The sequence below is a fragment of the Lemur catta genome, chromosome 9 (genome assembly GCF_020740605.2).
Source record: "Lemur catta isolate mLemCat1 chromosome 9, mLemCat1.pri, whole genome shotgun sequence".
Classification (NCBI taxonomy): domain Eukaryota; kingdom Metazoa; phylum Chordata; class Mammalia; order Primates; family Lemuridae; genus Lemur; species Lemur catta.
This window is the reverse complement of record NC_059136.1, coordinates 93,597,342-93,617,470: the sequence shown is the minus strand read 5'-3', so window position 1 is coordinate 93,617,470 and position 20,129 is coordinate 93,597,342. Positions and strand designations below refer to the sequence as shown.

The following is a 20,129-nucleotide window of genomic DNA, read 5'->3' as shown; positions in this document are numbered from 1 at the left end:
TAGAGCCAGTCACAGGACCCAAAAACAACATTGTAGCTTGTTCCTTCTGGTAAGTGCCATTTACTGACAGAGAGGTCAATTTGCACATCTTCACAGCATTAACTGACTCAATTATACAAGGTGGTTGATTCTCACCCTCAAGCACCACCGACTGTCTCGGAGAATAACCTGGGTGTGCCATTACAATTTACACTGTTAAGAAGACCACAGGGGTGGGGAAAAAGAAAGGATTTCAAAGACCTCCATCCTCCCTCATTAAAAAGAGACAGGGAATATGCCCAATCACATAGCTCACCATGTCTACAGCCTACAAGCAACTGAGAAAACCACCACAGTAAGGATATCTATAACTAAGGCATCCATCCCAAACCTAGATCACCATCAAAGCACCCACAAACAAAGCCAAAGGTTCTTACCCAACACATGCTACAGACGCACCTGTACAAGTGAGAGGAGGGGAAAAATCTCTATCTAAATAAAAGAAAATCCAAAAATAACCAACAGCTGCTCCAGATGAGAAGGAATCAGCAAAAGACTGCAAACTAGTACAACCTCTGTGGAAAGTAGTATTGAGATACCTCAAACAACTAAAAGTAGACCTACCATTTGATCCAGCAATCCCACTACCAGGCATCTACCTAAAGGAAAAGAAGTCATTTTATCAAAAAGACACCAGTACTCAAATGCTTATTGCAGCACAATTCACAATTGCAAAGATATGGAATCAACCCAAATGCCCATCAGTTCATGAGTGGATTAACAAAATGTGGTATCTGTATACCATGGAGTACTACTCAGCCATCAAGGAGGATGACTTGATGCCTTTTGCAACAATTTGTGTGGAACTGGAGAACATTCTCCTAAGTGAAGTATCTAGAGAATGGAAAAAGCAAACACCACATGTACTCACTATTAAATTGGAACTAACTGACGAGCACACATGTGCTTAAAAAGAAATAAATCTCAAAGGAAATCAAGCAGTGGGGAGGGGGAGGAAGGGATGGGCGAAAACCTTCCGAACAGGTACAATGAACACTATCTGGGTGATAGGCACACTTTTAACCCTGACTTGAGCATTACGAAAGTGATCCATGTAACCCAAAACATTTCTACCTCCATAGTACTTTGAAATAATAAAAATAACTTTTAATTGACATTTCTCCAAAGAACATGTACAAATAGCCAATAAGCACATAAAAAGATGCTCAATATCATTGGTCATTAGGAAAATGAAAATCGAAACCATGATGAAATATAATTTTATACATATTAGGATAGATAGTATAAAAAAGATGGACAATGACAAGTGTTGGTGAGGATTTGGCAAAACTGGGACCATCATATATAGATGATGGGAATGTAAAATGCTGTAGTTGCTTTGGAAAACAATTTTGTAGTTCCTCAAAAAGTTAAAAGATAGACTCGCCATGTGACCCAGTAATTCCAGCCGTAGGTGTATAACCAAGAGAATGAAAAATGAATGTTAACACAAAAACTAGTACATGCATGTTCATAGCAACATTTTTATAATAGCTAAAAAGTAAAAACTAAGTGTCTTTTCAACTGTCAAATGGATAAACAAAAAGTGGTATATCCATACCATACAATATTATTCAGCCATAAAAAGCAATGAAGTGCTGATACATGCTACAACATGGATGGACCTTGAAAACATTTTGGTAAGTGAAAGAAGCCAGACACAAAAGGCCACATATTGTGAGACTCCATCTATATGAAATGTCGAAACAGGCAAATTCATGAGGACAGAAAGTACATTACTGGTTGCCAGCAGATGGCGAATAAGCGAAATGGGGAGTGACTGCTAGTGGGTATAGGATCTCTTTTTGGGATGATGAATACCTTCTGGAATTAGATAGTTGGTGATAGTTTGCAGAACTTTCTAAATTCACTAAAAACTGAATTGTACACTTTTAAAACAGTGAGCTTTACGGAATGTAAAATCTCAATTTTAATAGAGGAAAAAATAATGGTCACATATAATTATCTCTAGGAGTCTGCATCTAGTGTCGTCTGTCTAGGTATATCATTCCAGGCACTTTCTCTCTGGGTTCTTTTACCTGCCAGCCAGCTCTACCTGGGAAATTTTTGTCTCAGTTTGATGGAAACCTCACTTCCCGTTTCTGGCCAAGAGATTTTATATACAATAATATATTATGTTCCTTGCTGGAGCTTAGAGAATTGGGGTCCATATTAGTCTTCTCAGGCTGTCATAATAAAACACTACAGACTAGGCAGCTTAAACATCAGAAATTTATTTCCTCACAGTTCTGGAGACTAGAAGTCTAAGATCAACGTTCTCGTTGATTTGATTTCTGGTAAGAGCTCTCTCTCTGGATTGCAGATGACCAGCTTCTCACTAGACACATGGAAAGAGAAAGCTCTCTGGTATCTCGTTTTATAAGGGCACTAATCCTATTGGATTAGGGCCCCCTGTTATGGCCTCATTTAATCTTCATTATCTTCTTAGATGTTCTATCTCCAAACATAGCCACACTAGGGGGTGGGGCTTCAACATATGAATTTTAGGGGGACATAAACATTCAGTCTATAACAGGTCTTCTGAGTTATTTCTGCTTCACATCTTCTAACACCCTTGCTGAGGCTGAGTCTAGGGTCCCTGATTATAGCGAGAGGTAGGAAGAAGGGAAATCAGGCACAAATATCTCAAAAATACTATCCCATCAGCCAGGTGTGGTGGCTCACACCTGTAATCCTAGCATTCTGGGAGGCCAAGGTGGGAGGATCACTCAAGGTCAGGAGTTTGAGACCATCCTGAGAAAGAGCAAGAGTGAGACCCTGTCTCTACTAAAAATAGAAAGAAATTAGCTGGACAACTAAAATTATATAGAAAAAAAATTAGCCAGGCATGGTAGCACATGCCTGTAGTCCCAGCTACTCGGGAGGCTGAGGCAGAAGGATTGCTTGAGCCCAGAAGTTTGAGGTTGCTGTGAGCTAGGCTGATGCCACGGCACTCTAGCCTGGGCAACAGAATGAGACTCTGTCTCAAAACAAACAAACAAACAAACAAAATATTATTCCACCCCATTTGGAGTACCAAAAATGTAAAACCAATTTGAATGTTCATCAATCAGGGAGATAGTTACTACATTATGATAAACTCCTGCTAGAGACTACCATGAAGGTATTAAAAAGCATGAAGTAGATTTATATATATTGATCTGGAAGGATAGTCACAATACATAAATGAAAAAAGCAAATCACAAAATAATATGTATAGAGGGATCTCATTTGAATTAAAAATTAAATCATAACCTCTATGTTGGTACACAGATGTGCCAGCAAAGAAAAGGTATGAAAGTGAGGCACAGGTTGCCATTAGGGAAGGGGCTGGGCCTTTGAGCATCTGTCAGTCAAGCTCCTAGGTGACACCGAGGCAGCCTGCACATTCACTGCAAAACCTCTCCGAAACTAAGGTTGGTTTTCCTCCATCTTCTGTCTTAAAAAGGAAAATAATTTTCACTTTATGTTTCTTATTACATGGTTTAGTAATTATGTGGAAGAGCAATCCATATGTTTAAATCATAACATATTGCCTAAAATTTTGGAGATTTCAAATTTTGGCCAGACCAGTGACTCTTTGCTGTGTGAAAACTCTTGGTTTTTAACTTTCTCTGTAATAGTTGATTATCAAGGTTGCAGTGTTATAATAGTTTGGATTTGTAATCCATAGACTTTTAAAGAAAGCTTATCTGTATCTACTGAGCATACCATTTCATATACTAGCCTCAAGAGCATTTTTCTGTGCTAAGTGTTTAGTGTTTAGTGAATAAATAGCACTGCAAGCACTTCAGACTTGTTTATTCACTCAGGAGAGTTTTTTTTTCTTTTGGCTTAAATCTCTGATGATTTTGGCTTTGGCTTTGGCTTTTATGACAAAGGCTTGTATACTCCCACGTCACATCCATTTCCCTGAAAAATTTGGGTTTGCATTGTTCACTCTATTTTTTAGATTGCCACACACAAAAAAAAAAAAAAAAAAAAAATCAAAGAATTGAGAGACTGTCCAAAAGGCGAATCTCTGGGTGGCTGTTATCCACAGTGACTGAGTGAGAAAATTGCCTGGGTCCTAGATCAATGAGGGAATTTGAGAGAACAGAACAAGGGAAAGACTTTGAGCACAGAGTATCCAAGAGGCAGCTAAAGGGTCATGTCCTAAAGTCTAATTCGTGAGAAATTATTTTTATTTCAAATGAGAATGTCAATGCACAGGGAAAATATGTCACATTCAGTATATTACTTTCTCTAAAATAATCAGTGTAACCAAGGTTTCCATTTCCAAACCATGTAAACAAAAATAAACTTTATCCAACTAATTTAGCTTTACCCATTCTAAGCAAAATAAAACTGCAGTTTTAGGAACCATTTCAAGTTATTTGGAAACTTCCATTTCCTATGTCTATGAAGTTGAAATGCAGAGAATAGCTCAATGTACCTTTGAAGGAAAGAAAAAACATGAATATCACATAACACTGTACAGAGAACATTTCAAGGCAATCTCTTTGATGTAGCCTAAATATCCCAGCCTCAATGGCCTCACTATTCTTCTAACGCAACAAGACATCAGGAATTTAATTAAAATTTAAAGATTTATAAGAGCCATTCCTCTCTTAAGTAACAGACACACAAACACTATATAGAGTTTTTCTTCCTGTTTCCACTTGATTTCTACTATGAGTTGCTCTAATTGAGAAGTCTTTACCTAACAAAGAAAAAACTATCAGGCTGACAGCTATCAATTCTGTATCATTAACCTTTGAAGGTCACTTTCTGTAATACGTTTTATAAGAGAATAACTAGGACTTCTGTTAGCTCTGACAGAGTAGTTTGTTATCTATACACCTATTAAACAACCCTATCAAACCTGTCATTAAGAAAAACCATAACCTCTGAATAAAATACTCATACACTGCTGGTGGGACTGTAAACTAGTGCAACCCCTGTGGAAAACAATATGGAGATACCTTAAACAGATACAAATAGACCTACCATTTGATCCAGCAATCCCATTATTGGGCATCTACCCAAAAGAACAAAAGATATTCTATTATAAAGACATCTGTACCGGAATGTTTATAGCAGCACAATTCACAATCGCAAAGATGTGGAAACAACCCAAATTCCCATCAATACATGAGTGGATTAGTAAAATGTGGTATATGTATACCATGGAGTATTACTCAGATATAAGAAATAACGGTGATATAGAATCTCTTTTGTTCTCCTGGAGAGAGTTGGAACCCATTCTATTAAGTGAAGCATCCCAAGAATGGAAAAATAAGCACCACATGTACTCACCAGCAAATTGGTTTCCCTGATCATCACCTAAGTGCACATTTGGGAATAACACCAATTGGATGTAGGGCAGATGTGTGGGGTGGGGGAGGGGATGGGTGTATACCCACAAAATGAGTGCGATGCGCACTGTCTGGGGAATGGACATGCTTGAAGCTCTGACTCGGGGGGATGAGGGGGGCATGGGCAATATACATAACCTGAACTTTTGTACCCCCATAATAAGCTGAAATAAAAAATAGATAAATGTGAACAAAACAAAACAGTTGTTTGAAAGCATCAGAGGATAGCCAAGGAAGCCAGGCCTTGTGGGACCAAGTCTAGGAAGTGCACTGAGTGACACTTATTCCACTCTCTCTTTAAGACATTTACTGATTCTTAAGGTCTCAGTGACTGAAAACTAAGTTCTCAGCTTTTGGCAGTCTCGGTGGCCTTGGAAGAAAATAATGGGAGTTCAGAGTTATAAAGGCAGCCAAGATTTGAGGGACCAAGATCCTGAACAAAACTGAATCACAAGAGAAGTCAGTCCAAGATTTTGTACTGCTTTTCTCCTTGAAGCATTCACCAGTTCCTAAACTGCATGGAATGGGAGGGCAGAAACAAACTAGAAGCAGCAGCTAAAGGACAAAGCCCAAAGCAGAGCTTTCAGTAGTCTCATGGGGCTAAGGACACGAAAGTTTGAGTTTATGGCTTGCCAAAAGGAAGGTCCCTAATAATCACTCCAGGCTTTCATTAGATGCCCTTGAAAGGATACACTTGGGGAATAAGGCAAAACCAAAATGGTCTCAGCCTGACAAAGAATGGAATCTGTCTTAAATCATCTCAGTCCATGGTTAAATCTATAACCTCCCCTCAACCTAACTGCCTAACAAAAGACATCTAAGTCCTTTCTGTAGAAAGATAATGTCGTCCAGAGTCCATAAAATTTTTCATAGATAATGTCTAACACTCAAGTAAAATTTATCTGTGTCAGCAGATGTCCAAAAGACCAAACACTGAGAGCAGGAAAAATTCATTGGGAACAAGTGTACAAGTGATCTATTTAGTAGATATTAAAGTGTAAAGACTTGACAATAATGGTGACAAATATGTTTGAAAGAGAAATATTATGATGGAGAATTTAGCCAGAGAATTGACTATAAGTAAAAGTCAAATGGTAATTTTAGATTGGAAAGCACATTGACAGAAATTAGTAACTCAACAGATGAGTTTAAGAGTAAATTTGACTAAGCAGAAGAGATATTTGGTAAAGCAGAAGCTAGGTCAGGAGAAAATTTCCAAACTAAAAAAATATAAAAATAAAATGAAAAATAAAAGTGTAAGAGACAATGGGACATCAGTACAAGATCTAAAATGTGTATAATTGGAGAGAAGAGGACAAGAGCATTATGTGAAGAAATACTAGACATTATTTCCAAAGTGTAAAATATTCAAACCACTTATTCAATAAGTTCTATGAAGTCCAAACAGGATAAATCAAAGAAATCCACATATAGGCATATCATGGTAAACTGCTAAAGATCAAAGAGAAAAGATGAATCTTTCCCTCTGCCTTTAAAGTAATAATAAGACCTTCACAGGAACAAGACCAAGGGCTGGTATTCCAACATAAGTAAAGGAAGACAGAAGACAATGGAATCATATAACTAAAAAGCTGAAAGAAAATAACTATTAATCTTGAATTCACTACCCAGTCAAAAGACCCTTAAAAATAGAGGTAAAATGAAGACATTTTTGATAATTAAAAAAAGAGAGAATTTATTGCTATTAAACCTTTACTAAAACAAATACTAAAGCGCATTTTTATGCAGAGAGAAGATAAAGAAAAAATTATAAGTAAAAAGATAAATATATCATAAGTCTAACTGAATATTGGCTATATAGAACAATGATAATACATTGTGAGGCTTAAAATATTTAGAATTAAGATACATGTCAACAATAGCAAAAAAAATGGTAAGAGAGATAAGTGAAATTGAAGGATTATGTTCGTCTCTGCAGTGTTGGAGAAGTGGGAAAAGAAATAATTGTAAAAAGTGTGTGCATATGTGTGTACTAACAAAGAGAAAAATAGGAGACTTGATTAACCAATGGAAAGTAAGGAGAGAAAAAGAAACAAAGGATTGCTGGGACAAATGGAAGTAAAATAGTAAAAGATTAATTTGATTCCAAATATATTAGTAATAACATTAAATAAAATTCAAATGTATTACTACTCCAATTAAAAGGCAAATATCATAAGATTGGATATAAACACAGAACCCAACTATATGATGCTTATCACATAAATATTAAAACGTAGAACAACTGAAAGTAACAGGATGGATACATCATGGAAACATTAACCAAGAGAAAGCTGTCGTATGCTAACAGGCAAAGTTGACTTTAATGAAATAAATAAATACTACTAGAGGTAAAAAACAACATTCCATAATGATAAAAGGGTCAATATATTAGAAAGGTATAGCATTTCTAAATTTGTAGGCTTATTGCATTCTTATAGCCTCCTCTCTCTCTCTTATATATATTTATATTTACATATATAATTATATAGATACCTATATATAAAATCTGACACAACTAAAAGGAAAAAATAAAATCTACAATCATAATGGAAACTTTTAACATATCTTTCTTAGTTACAAGGAAAACAAGCAGATGAAAATTGAGAATATAGAGGATTTGAACAGGCAATTAACAAATCTTACCTAAATGTATGTCTAAAACATTGTGCCTCACATTTCTGAGTACCCTGTATTTTCAAGCATATATGGAACATTTACATATAAAGAGCCATAAAACAAATTTCACAAAATTACAAAAAATTGTAATTGTGTTCTCTGGGCATAATAGATATAAGCTAGAATAATAAAATGATTCCTAGGAAATTCCTACATAGTTATTAATGAATTATTAATTCTTATTAATATTAAGAAATATTCTTGTAAATAACCCATGGATTCAAAAAGAAATTACAGTAGAACTTAGTACATATTTTGAACTGAATGATAATAAAAATGACCTATTAAAATCCTGTGGGATTCAGGCACAGCTGTAGTTAAAGAAGCATTATAGTCTTTAATTCAAGTATTAGAAAAGAAGACTGAAAAACAATGATATAAGCATTCAATAAGTTAGAAAAATAATAAATTATTTCTGAAACAGATAGAAGAAAAACAATTTAGAAAAGGTAGAAAACAACAGAACAGAAAATTATGTGTAATAGAAAAATTAAGCTAAAGTTGCTTTTTAAAAACATGAACAAGGTTGATAAATTCCTGGTACGACTGCTTAAAGGAAAAAGCCAAGGCACCAATTATCAATGTTAGAAATGAAAAAGCAGACATCACTACAGAGCCTGTAGGAACTAAAAATGTAAAAGAAGGAAATATGAACAACTTTGTGCTAATAAATTTGAACATTTAGAAAAAAGAAGCACCTTTTATGAAACAAAACTTGCCAAAATAACAGCATGAAGAAATTGAAAATCTAAATAATACTATATCTACTAAAGAATTTAATTGATAAGTTAAAGTCTTTCCCTTAAAACAAAAACAAAACAACAACAAAAAATCTAACATAACATCCCAGTCCCAAACTGCCTCATTAGTAAAATATTTTAAATATTTAGGAATGAAATAACACCATTTTACACACATTCTTTGAGAGAATAGAAACAAAAAGAATGTTTCTCAACTCATTTTATGAAGCAAGTCTTACCTTGACACTAAAACCTGAGAACAACATAAGGAATTTAAATTATAGGACAATCTTTCTCATAAATATAGATACAATAATCTTAAATAAAATATTGGCAAACTTAACTATATATAATCAAACTAATTCATCAGGAGCAAGCTAGAATTATTCCAATTGTGAAAGGTTGATTTACCATTAGAAAATAAATTAATATAACCTACTATTTTGGGGGGACAAATGAGGGAAAAAATTATTTCAGTTTATGCACAAAAAAAATTGAGAAAATTTAACATCTATTCATGATAAACACTTTCAGCAATCTGAGACTAGAAAACAATTTCCTCAATGTGATAAAGAGGGTATTTATAAAAAAATACATATAAAAAATAGCATATTTAATGATATTGGATTAAAAACATTTCCTTCAAAAGAAAAATATTTCCTTCAAGATCAAGACTAATGTTTAAGCCGATTCATCAAGGCAAAAAAAAAAAAATTAAAAGTTATTAAGATTTGAAAGAAAGAAATAAAACTATTATTTTTCTCAGCTGGCATGATTATGTACATAGAAAAAACATTAAAATCTACAGATAACTCATTAAATTAACCAGTAAATTTATCATGGACTACCAGGTCAATACACAAAAATCAATAGTATTTCTATATACTAGCCATACTTATAAAATAAAATATTAAAAAATATGCTATTTATAATAACATCTGCCTTAGTTCAGGCTGCTGTAACATTTATTTCTTAGAGTTCTGGAGGTTGGATGTCTGAGATCAGGATGCAGGCATGGTTGGGTTCTGGTGAGGGCTTTCTTCTGGAATGTAGACTGCCAATTTTCTTTGTATCATCACACGATAGAAAGAGATCCAGAGGGCTCTCTAGGATCCCTTCCACCAGGGCATTAATCCTATTCATGAGGGTTCTACCCTTATGACCTAACGACCTTCCAATGTTCCCACCTCCTAATACCATCTCCTTAAGGCTTAAGATTTCAACATAGGAAATCTGGGGGTACACACTCAATGCACAATGATATCAAAATAAAAATACTTGAAAGAAATTTATTGAGAGCAAATTGAAATAACCAATCTGGTGGAAAATTTGGCACTATTTGCTAAAGTTCACATAGCATGCATACCCTTAAACCCAGAATTCTACTTCTATGTAAATACCTCACCAAAATTTGTGCAGAATAATGTACAAGTTTCATGTATTATTATTTATAATAGCTATGTGACCTCCAAACAAAGATTTTTCCTGGGTTCTGTCAGGATCAGAAAAGAACATTTCATCTTTCATAGGCAAAAATCATATTGCCTAATTGAGCTTTGGGGGGTGAACATGGGTGAAAAGGTAGAAGTGTTTCTTGTTTTTCTGTTCTTCAGGATGAAGGTTGTTTGTCTAGAAACAAAAAGGAAAATCAATCTGTCTGGATACAGCTTGTATTCCAAGATGTAGTAATCAGTAGTGAAGGAAAAAACCTGTTCTTGAGTTTTCAGTCATTGAATATCTTTGTATTTCATGCTATTTTTAACCTTAAAGCATTTGAACTTCCAAGTCATCTATTTATGTGATATATTTTGACCTAAGGATGAATGGTCCTTGGAAACTCTTTAAGTAGGATTACAATATTGATTACCTTTAGAGCAGTGTGGCAGAAGCCAGATAGGCAGCAATGCTCTGTTAAAAATAAAAAAAAAAAAAAGATGCTGTGTAAAAATATCAGGCAACTTCAAAGGAAACTAAGACATAAGTAATATAAAGACTTTTTCTGGTATATTCTCTGTTCTTTTGTGTGTGTGTGTGTGTGTGTGTGTGTGTGTGCTACAAATGGAGTATTTGCAAAAGGTGTAGCTTCTCAAGGTTTCAGTTTAGAAAGTCATTTTTCTCACTTGTAGTAGGTAAACACAATTTCCTCTTAGTGTGCTTATGATTTTATGTGAATATTTTACTAACGAGACATGGGCTGGGAGGCTTATTATCGGGGTGTTATTGTTGCTGTCATTGCTCCTGTTACTGCGGTTGCTGTTATTACTATTTGTTTTTAAAGACAAATCATGGCCTGAGTTCTTTCCCAGACACAGAGAGAGAAGAATGATTACATAAACACAGCGAGGTCCCATTATCTGAGTTATTCTATAATTCTCTGCTGGTGACTTGGGAAAGTCATTTAGGCTGCATTTGAATGAAATGAGGAGAAATGAAATACAATGAAGATTCACTCTGTCCCATCTGCCAGACTCTTGACAGAAGCTTAACCCTTGGCTTGCCTACTGCGTTTCAGCTAACGAGACCATATTTGTTGTTTGATTGATTAAATGTCAGAAAAAAAGTATCAGCGTATTTAGCTACATCTAAAATAATAAAGTTATAATGGTTTAATATGTTTTCAGCTTACAATGTCTTTTTATGTACATGAGCTCATTAGACCGTGAGATTCTTAAGGCAAGAGATCCTCTCTTAGTTTCCTTAATACCTAATACAGTTCCTTCTCTTCCTATACATAAACACTATCCTGGATGTCTAGCATTATAGTCTTGCCTGCTTTTGAACTTTACATAGTTGGAATCGTATGGTGTGCACTTGTTTGGGTCTAGATTTTGTCAATATTACATTTATGAGATTCGCCCATGTTGTTTTATGTACTAGGAGTTTGTTCTTTTTTATCACTGTATGGAATTCTGTATAACTAGAATATCTAAACATTTATATATACATCGTACTGATGATGGACATTTTGGTTATTAGCTATTATGAATTATGATGCCATGAACATTTCCATACATGTTTCTTGGTGTAAGTGTGTACAAATTTTTCTTGTGCGTGTACCTAAGAGACAGAAATTGCTGGATCTTAGGTTATGTTTGTGTTCAAATCTTTAAGATGGTGCTGCACATTTCAGAACAATTTATGCTCCTACCAGCAGGGAATTAGAGTTCCTTTTGCTCCAAGCTTTGCTACTCGTTGGTCTTGTCAGACTTTTTAGCCGTAGCTATTCTGGTGAGTGTACAGACGAATTGCATAGAGGTTCCCATCAGCCTTTCCCTGATCAGTACTGAGGCTGAACATCTTTCTATGTGTTTATTGGCTGCTTGGACATCTTGTTTTGTGAAATGCTTGTTCAACTCTCTGGCCCATTTTTTTCTATTAGGCTTCTGATCTTTTTCTTATTTGTTATTATAAATATATTTTGGTTATTAGCCCTTTATTAGATGTTTATGTTGCACATAACTCCTCTAATGCCGTAGCTTTCCTTCTCACTCTCAGAAAGATATTCTTGATGACCGATATTTTAAATTTTAATGCAGTCTAATTTGTTAACCATTTCCTTTATGGCTAGTGCTTACTGTGTTTTTTATGAAGAAATTGTTTCCTATTGCAAGTCATGAAGATGTTTTTCTAAATTGTATTATAGAAGCTTTGTTGCTTTTACCTTACACATTTGTAAGGTAAATAATTCACCTGAGCTTGATATTTTTATCATAAAGGACAGGTAAATGTTCATTGTTTTCCATATGGCTACCTAATTGACTCAGCATCATTGAATGAAAATGCCATTCTTCCTTCATTATTCTTTGTATGTCAAATTAAAGTGTCTATATATGAGTGAGTCTCTTTCTGGGTTTTCTACTCTATTCTATTGATCCCTTTGTCTGTCCTTGCACCAGTACTACCAGTCACAGTTACTGCAGGTTTATAATACATTTTGAAAGCCATAGAATACATTCTCCCACTTTGTTTTTATTATTGGGATTTATCTTGTCTGTTCTGTCCCTTACCTTCTTCATAGATGTTTCACAAATATTAAATAACTTCCCAGTTTCCACAAAATATGTGCTGGGACTATGATTTTGATTGCTTTAAATCTATGGGTCAATTTGGGGGGAATTGAAATTCCTTACAAGTGAGTCTTCCAAATTATGGACATAGTTATGTCTTCTATGCTTTTTCAAAAAAATTTTGTGTAATGTTCTTTGTAGAAGTTGTGTATATCTTTTGTTAGATTTATTCCTAGATAGTGATTTTTGGTATTATTGTAAATAGCATCTTTTAAAATATTTTATTTTTTAATTGTTTGCTGCAGATATATGAAAATATATTGACTTTGTATATTGATCAATGTCCAGCAAACTTGCTGAACTTATTCATTAATTCTGAAATTTATCTAAAAACTCTTGACAAAATTATATCATCTTTAAATAATGACAATTTTCTTCCTTTCCAATCCTTACATTTTTGATATTTATATTTGTTTACATATTGCAGTAGTCAGTACCTGTAGTAAAAAATTTAATACAAGTAATGATAGTAGGCATTCTTATTTTATTCCCCACTTGAAAGGGAAACCTTTCTAACATTCCACCATTTACTATCAAGTAGGATTTTTTGTAGATTGTTTTTATTAGTGGTTACCTACTAAAAACTCTTGTTAAGAATTTTTATTACTAATAGATGTTGAACTTTATTAAATTCTTTTGTGCAACTATTGATATGCTCATATAATTTTTTTTGAGAGATGGGGGTCTTACTATGTTGCCCTCAAACAATCCTCCTGCCTCAGCCTCCTGAGTAGCTGGAATTATAGGCACAAGCCACTTCACTTGGGTTTAATTTGAGTTTTCTTCTTTATTCTCTTAGTATGGTGAGTTATGTTGATTGATTTTAAAATGTTAAAAACCTTGCATTTCTGTAATACTAAGCTTGATCATGATCCATTATTTTTAATTATTTGATTCAGCTTAATAATATTTTATTTAATAACTTTTTTCATGATTACAGATTCTTTTTCTTTAGGAAAATTCAGATATTCTGTTCCTTCTTTGTTTAGTTTTGGTAAATTGTCTTTTTATATGAAGTGTTCATTTAGTATAAAATTTCAAATGTATGTGAATAAATTTGTTCATAAAATCCACTTCTTATCTTTTGTAATGCCTGTGCTTATGTTTCCTTTTTCATCACTGACATTTAATTGTTTGTGGCTTTTATTTTGTTTTGTTTTGTTTTTTCCAGCGATCATGCTTGCCAGGGGATTAGTAATTATATTATTATTTTAAAGAATCATTTTTTGTCTTTTTAAATATTTTCTATTTTGATTTTTATTGTGTTAATTTTAGCCTTTTTATTATTCAGTTTATTTTCATTTCTTTGGCTTTTATCTGTTACTTTTCTAATTTCTTAAGTTAGATCATCACTCTTCTTTCTTTTTTTCTAATATACATATTTAAGGGGATAATTTTTCTCAAGTATGGTATACCTACATCTCACATTTTTAATATGTCATATTTTTATAATTATGCAGTTAAAATAACTATTGCGTTTTCTTTCTTGATCCATGGGATATTTTGAAGTGTATTTCTAAATTTCAAAATATGCTGATTTTCTAGTTCTCATTTTGTTATTGACTTTTTGCTGAACTGCACTGTGGTCAGAAAACATATATTTGGCATGACATTAATCAATTGAAATCTGTTGATATTTCCTTTATGGCCCAACATATGGTCACTTTTAAGTGAGAGAGCTTGAAAATAACGTGTATTCTGAAATTCTTGGGTGTAACATTCTACATATGCTAATTTTTTATTTGTGCATTTTAAATCTTCTGTGTCTTACTAATTTTTTTATCTGCTTATGTCGGCATTGAGAAACATGTTAGAAGCTCACACTATGATTTTCTTAGAGTTTCTTAGTTTATTCAATTTGTTTACTCATCCATTCAACAAGCAATTATTCTGCCCCCATCAAATTTCAGAGAATATAGCCTATGCATTGCATTGAGGAAACTTTTGCTAATTAAGGAAAGTAGTTCAATTTTTATACATTTTAAGGCAATGCTATTCATTGCATACAAATTCAGGATTATTATACATATTCCTATTGAAATAATAATACTTTTATTTTATTTTAATGAAGTGTTCAAATTTTATCTTTGTTAATGTTTCTTGCCTTACAGTGCACTTTGTCTGATATTAATATAGTTACACAATTTTTCTTTGCCTGGTCTTTGCATTCTCCTTCTCTATTTTTCATTCTTTTAATTTTACGTTTTCCTGTGAAGATTCCAAACACATTCACTTTTGGAATCATACCGAATCTGCAGTGTGGATTCATATGAAAAATAACAATACTTCTACAGTACTTAATATACTAGGCCCTAGCAGATAGTAATTCATTTAATCTGCACAGTGACCCTATAAAATCAATGATTATTGTTATTGTTAGGACCCTTGTTTTACAAATGGAGAAACTGATGCCCAAGGAGAAAAAATAACTTGCTCTAAATTGCACAGCTGGTAAGAGGCAGAGCCAGGTTGGAAGTCAGCAATCTACATCCGGAGTCTGCTGTCTTATTTAGTATACCATGCCACCACTTTAAGATGGACCCCAAACATAGTAGGCGACAGGGGGATTCATGGACTTGCCACTGGTGCAGTCTGCCAAGCATTGTGCTTAGAAGGGGGCCCTGTGCTTGCGGTGTAATGTTTTGTGGTCACCATATTGAAATCCTTGATAATTTCATCTTTGGATCTGTGTTTTATAAGTGGAAGTCTATGGAGCATGCTCTGAGGACTTGGAACCTCCTTGCCTCCCTGGGATGGGCTCTTAGCCACGTACTCCTGGACCTCACCCAGGGACCGCTGTTGCCTCCCCACCAGGCCTGGGGCTGGGCGCAGGGAGGGTGGGGCCAGGCCCCATACTCTGAGGCATGGGGGGGGTCCAGCACTTGTGGGGGTCTGCACACACCCTGTCAATACATCATGCCCAAACAGCACATCATCAAATACTAATCAAAAACACCACGACAGATAAAGAGAAACCATGAAAGAAAGGTCTCTCTCTCCTTCTTTCCTGATTTCTGAAAAGGGGCCTTACATTTTCATTTTGTGCTGCGACTATAAATTATGTCACTGGACCTGGTGGATGTTATTTGGTGTGTTGTTTGCTGAGGCCACACTGTCATTATCTTTTATATCTTAAACATCTGTCAAATACATTTTTCTATTTATTATTCAAAATACATGATCTTCTCCTAGTGCCTGCATACAATTTGCAGTTTACTTGGGTGTTCACAGTTTACTGAGCACGGCTATGTGTATTAGTTCACTTCTAACCCGAGCCCCTAGAGTGACATGAGAGTATAGTACCATCCCTACTTGGAAGAGGCATGAGTTACTCAACGTTTTGTACTGAATGAGTGGCTGAACTGGGGCTTGAACATTGGTGTTCTAATTATAAAATAGTTTTCTTTCCATTAAATCACAAGTCACTTTTAAGAAGGCATCTTTTTGAATTTCAAAGAGGACAATTTTATGTCCAATATTGGCTCTGGAATTCCCACATTGCTTCTTTAGAATAGCTATGTATTAAGTACAAGCTTCTACTAGTGTATTTTATTCACATGGCCCTTTGGTGCTAGTTTTATAATGTTTGCAGCCACAGGCAAAGAAACGAGTAGCTGAAAGTGGGTAATTAGGATTGTACTGGGAGTTTTGGAAGTGGGCGGGATGTCCTTAAAATCTGAACATCTGGTGGTTATACGTGGTGAGCAATAAATGATTAAAGCATTGCTGACACTGGTTTGCAAAAATATTAAATATATTTTAAAGCTTCAGTTTATGTGAGTTTTGTTTTTAAAAGGACCAATTTTAAAAATACAATAATCTCAAATGTGACTAACCTACATGATTCACCTCCCCCTTGTTAATTCATCCTTTTTAGTATATTGAAATGTTTGTTTGGAGAAATGTTCACGATCATTGCTATGGCTACAATCCCTCCAAAGTACTGATGCTCCTCCACTTACGCTGGGGCTGCCCACCCACATCATAAACTGAAAATTCCATAAGTCAAAAATGCATTTAATACAGCTGACCTACCAAGCATCACAGCTTAGCCTACCTACCTTGCACGTGCCCAGACACACGTTAGTCTGCAGCTGGGCAAAGTCACCTGGCAACACAGTCCACGGCAGAGCGTGGTTGTTCACCCTCGCAGTCCTATTAGGTCTTGTAGAGGGTAAATAGGTGGCAAGGGAGTGGCTAAGGGTGGAGAGCAGGAACCAAATTGTAGCTAGGAACTGTTCCCTAGTGGGAACATACATAGCAAAAAGTTCGTGATAACCTTTAACAGACCTAGAGCTCATTACCATCTGATAAGCATAACATGGGTGGAGATTCATGAAGGATTCTGGGGAAGATGCATGTGCAGAAAGGGAAACTGTAATATAACCAATCTGTTATGTAACCTGTCATGTGATCTGTTATATAACACCAACCTGTCAGTCACACCCAAAGTGGGAAACAGCAACCAATCCTGCCAGGGGAAAGGCAGGACAAACTAGGGGGCTTATAAAAGGCAGCATGTGCTCAGTCTTCAAGGTCTTTCTTGCCTCTTGGATACTGACCTCTTCCACTCTCTCTGGAATGTATTTTCACTTCCTGTAGCTTCCTCCTGTACTTTCATTCTTTCTTTTATGTGATAAAACTGTTTGTACAAAATTGTTTTATGTTTGTGATCACTCCATCATCAGCTGGACTCGGTACCAGTGCTCATTCTCGACACTGGGAACCAGAGGATGAGGGAACATCCACACAGACCAGTGTAACAGTTGTGCGGCTGACGGGGAGCTGTGGCCACTGCCTAGCATCGTGATGGGGTATCTACCGCATAGGTAGCCTGAGAAAAGATCAAAATTCAAAGTGCTATTTCTGTGCATGCATATCACTTTCACCCCATCATAAAGTCAACCTGTTGTTAAGTGGAAGCATCATAAATCAGGGAGTGTCTGTATATTCAAAGATTCTTCCTCATAAAATCACTTTGAGGTCTTCCAGACTTAACACTGAGAACAATGTTGAGATGACTTCTATTTTTGTAGTGCTGCCTCTTTACTAGTTATATATACCTAGGAACTCAATTCACTTATCACCTATAGACATCATTAACACAACAAAAGGCAAATTATTTTAAAATATAATAATTTTATATTAATAACAATGCTGAAAACAGTGGAGTAGCTAGATTCCAAAATTATTTTTCCTGAATGTGTTGTTTATTTTATAGTACACACAAAATTTATGCTATTTGTGCTGTTTTCTGGCAGAGAGTAGTGCATAATGGAATAATTTCATAAATTGAAACTCTCGCCAAAGTTCTTGGACATTACCTTTGGAGATATCTACTGGATTTACACAAAAGACGTTTAATTTTTCCTGAAAAGGAGAGTGGAACCAGCAGTTAAGATAAAGAAAATTCCTTGTCATATATAACAAAATATTCAGAAGTTGAACCAATTAATTGATCTATGGCACAGGGAGGAAAGTTTTGAAGCTAGAATCATAAAATATCATTGGGAATCTGGAGGTGGTCATGGAAGACAATTTGGCTGGTTCTGCAGGATTCTAGATTTTGGACTAAACAAACTACATGTGATAAAGAAGTGTGGAGACTAGCCAGTGGTTTCAGTGAGTTTGAGAATGCTTCTGATCATGCCTAATTAAGTGCATACATGATCGTCTTCTTCTTCTTCTTGATTTGATAGGCCTTAGGAGAGGAACTCTAGAGCAGTAAGGGAAGGGCAGTGCAGCCACACAGCCATAGCTGCTGCAGTAGCAATGGTCTGGTGCAGAGTAAGCTCAAGATTCCTTTCAAGAAGAAAAATATTCCCCAGAGAATACTAATCAATCACGTGAATAAGCAGGGAACACACTGTTTCACAGTCCAAGAGAAAAGACTATTTTAATACTGTATTTCAGAACCCACAGAATCAGAGTGATAGATGTGCCAGTTTCTCTCCTTGCTCTAACCTAAAACTGTCACTCGGGAGCAGTGTGTTGTTTTAGGCAGCATCATGGGCATACGTTGATACGCTGGGGGGGGTTGTGCCTTGGCCTTAGAGCCACAGAATTCTCAGTTCTAATCTCTGCTTGCCACATAGTAGCTCTGTGAGCTTTGGTAAATCAAATGATTTGAAATCACTTGATTTCTCTGTGCCTCAATTTCTTCTTCACCTTCTGGGGATCTTGTAAAGATTAACAGAGTTAACGCACAGAGAGTATCTAGCTAGCTCAGTATATGGCAGCATGTGGCACATATAGATGCTCAATGAATGTTAGCTCCCTTTCTCACCTTCCCCTCCTTTGAGTTGCTTCATTTGCCTAAAAATAACACATCATCTTGCATTTATGAAGAAATAGCTTTCCGTGGATTTAGATTGTTCTTTTCCACATCAAGGACTGATTGCTGTTGGTTTAGTAAACAAGGCTAATCCTATCTTTAGACAGGATCAGAAATTTGCTTTTAGCTTTGACCTCTGCCCCTAGAACTGCAACTTTAACATCAGGTCCCTTACAGAACAAACCGCTTGCCAATGTATAAAATGTCTTCCTATATCTGTATTTTGGAAACAGTGGAGCTTGTAGTATTTGGAGACAACACAAAGCATTTGTGGCAAAGGTGGCTACTGTCTACCAAAGCTTCCTGTTTCCTCTCAGTGTGCAGAATGGAGGCGGCTGCCCAGTCAGGACCCACACTCCTCAGATGTTCCTGCATCTGGGTGGGCTGGGCCTGTGGTCTTCAATGGCAGTGTTAGAGCAGAGTGCTCTCTGCCCCTTCTGACGCAGGCTGTGGCGAATCAAGGTGCCCTCTTCACACTTTTTTTCTTCTCTCATCTGACACTGGACGTTGATGCTCAGGTTGACTTTGGAGACCATGTCTTGAAGGTGGCTGAGTTTCCATCATACCAAAAGATACACAGATTTCCCCTAGCAACCCACCAGGTCTAATTAGCAACCTCTGTGATTCTAGGGCTCCAGCCCCACTGCTGCTGCTGCCTGAGGGATGGACCAAGCAGTATCGGGGGCCAGTGGGCAGGGAGTAGGGTCTGGCTCCAGGGAAATTGAGTTTGAGCAGATGCTATGGATTAAGTGGTGGGGGGACCAAAGGTAGACTACTCAATCCACTCACTTCATTGTAAAACACTCAGTTCGTAAACAAACATTTTGACATTGCAGTGTTCTTACATTAGTTTTAGGAGCTTCGGTAATGTGACTCTATTCTGAAACGATTAACATTATCTCAGTGTGTTAAA

General features: G+C 35.7%; 1 pseudogene; it reads right to left on the bottom strand.

Moving 5' to 3' along the window:
- LOC123644423 overlaps positions 1-19,752 on the bottom strand; it is a 72,665-nt pseudogene extending 52,913 nt beyond the window's left edge.
- Positions 19,753-20,129: the final 377 nt, after the last annotated feature.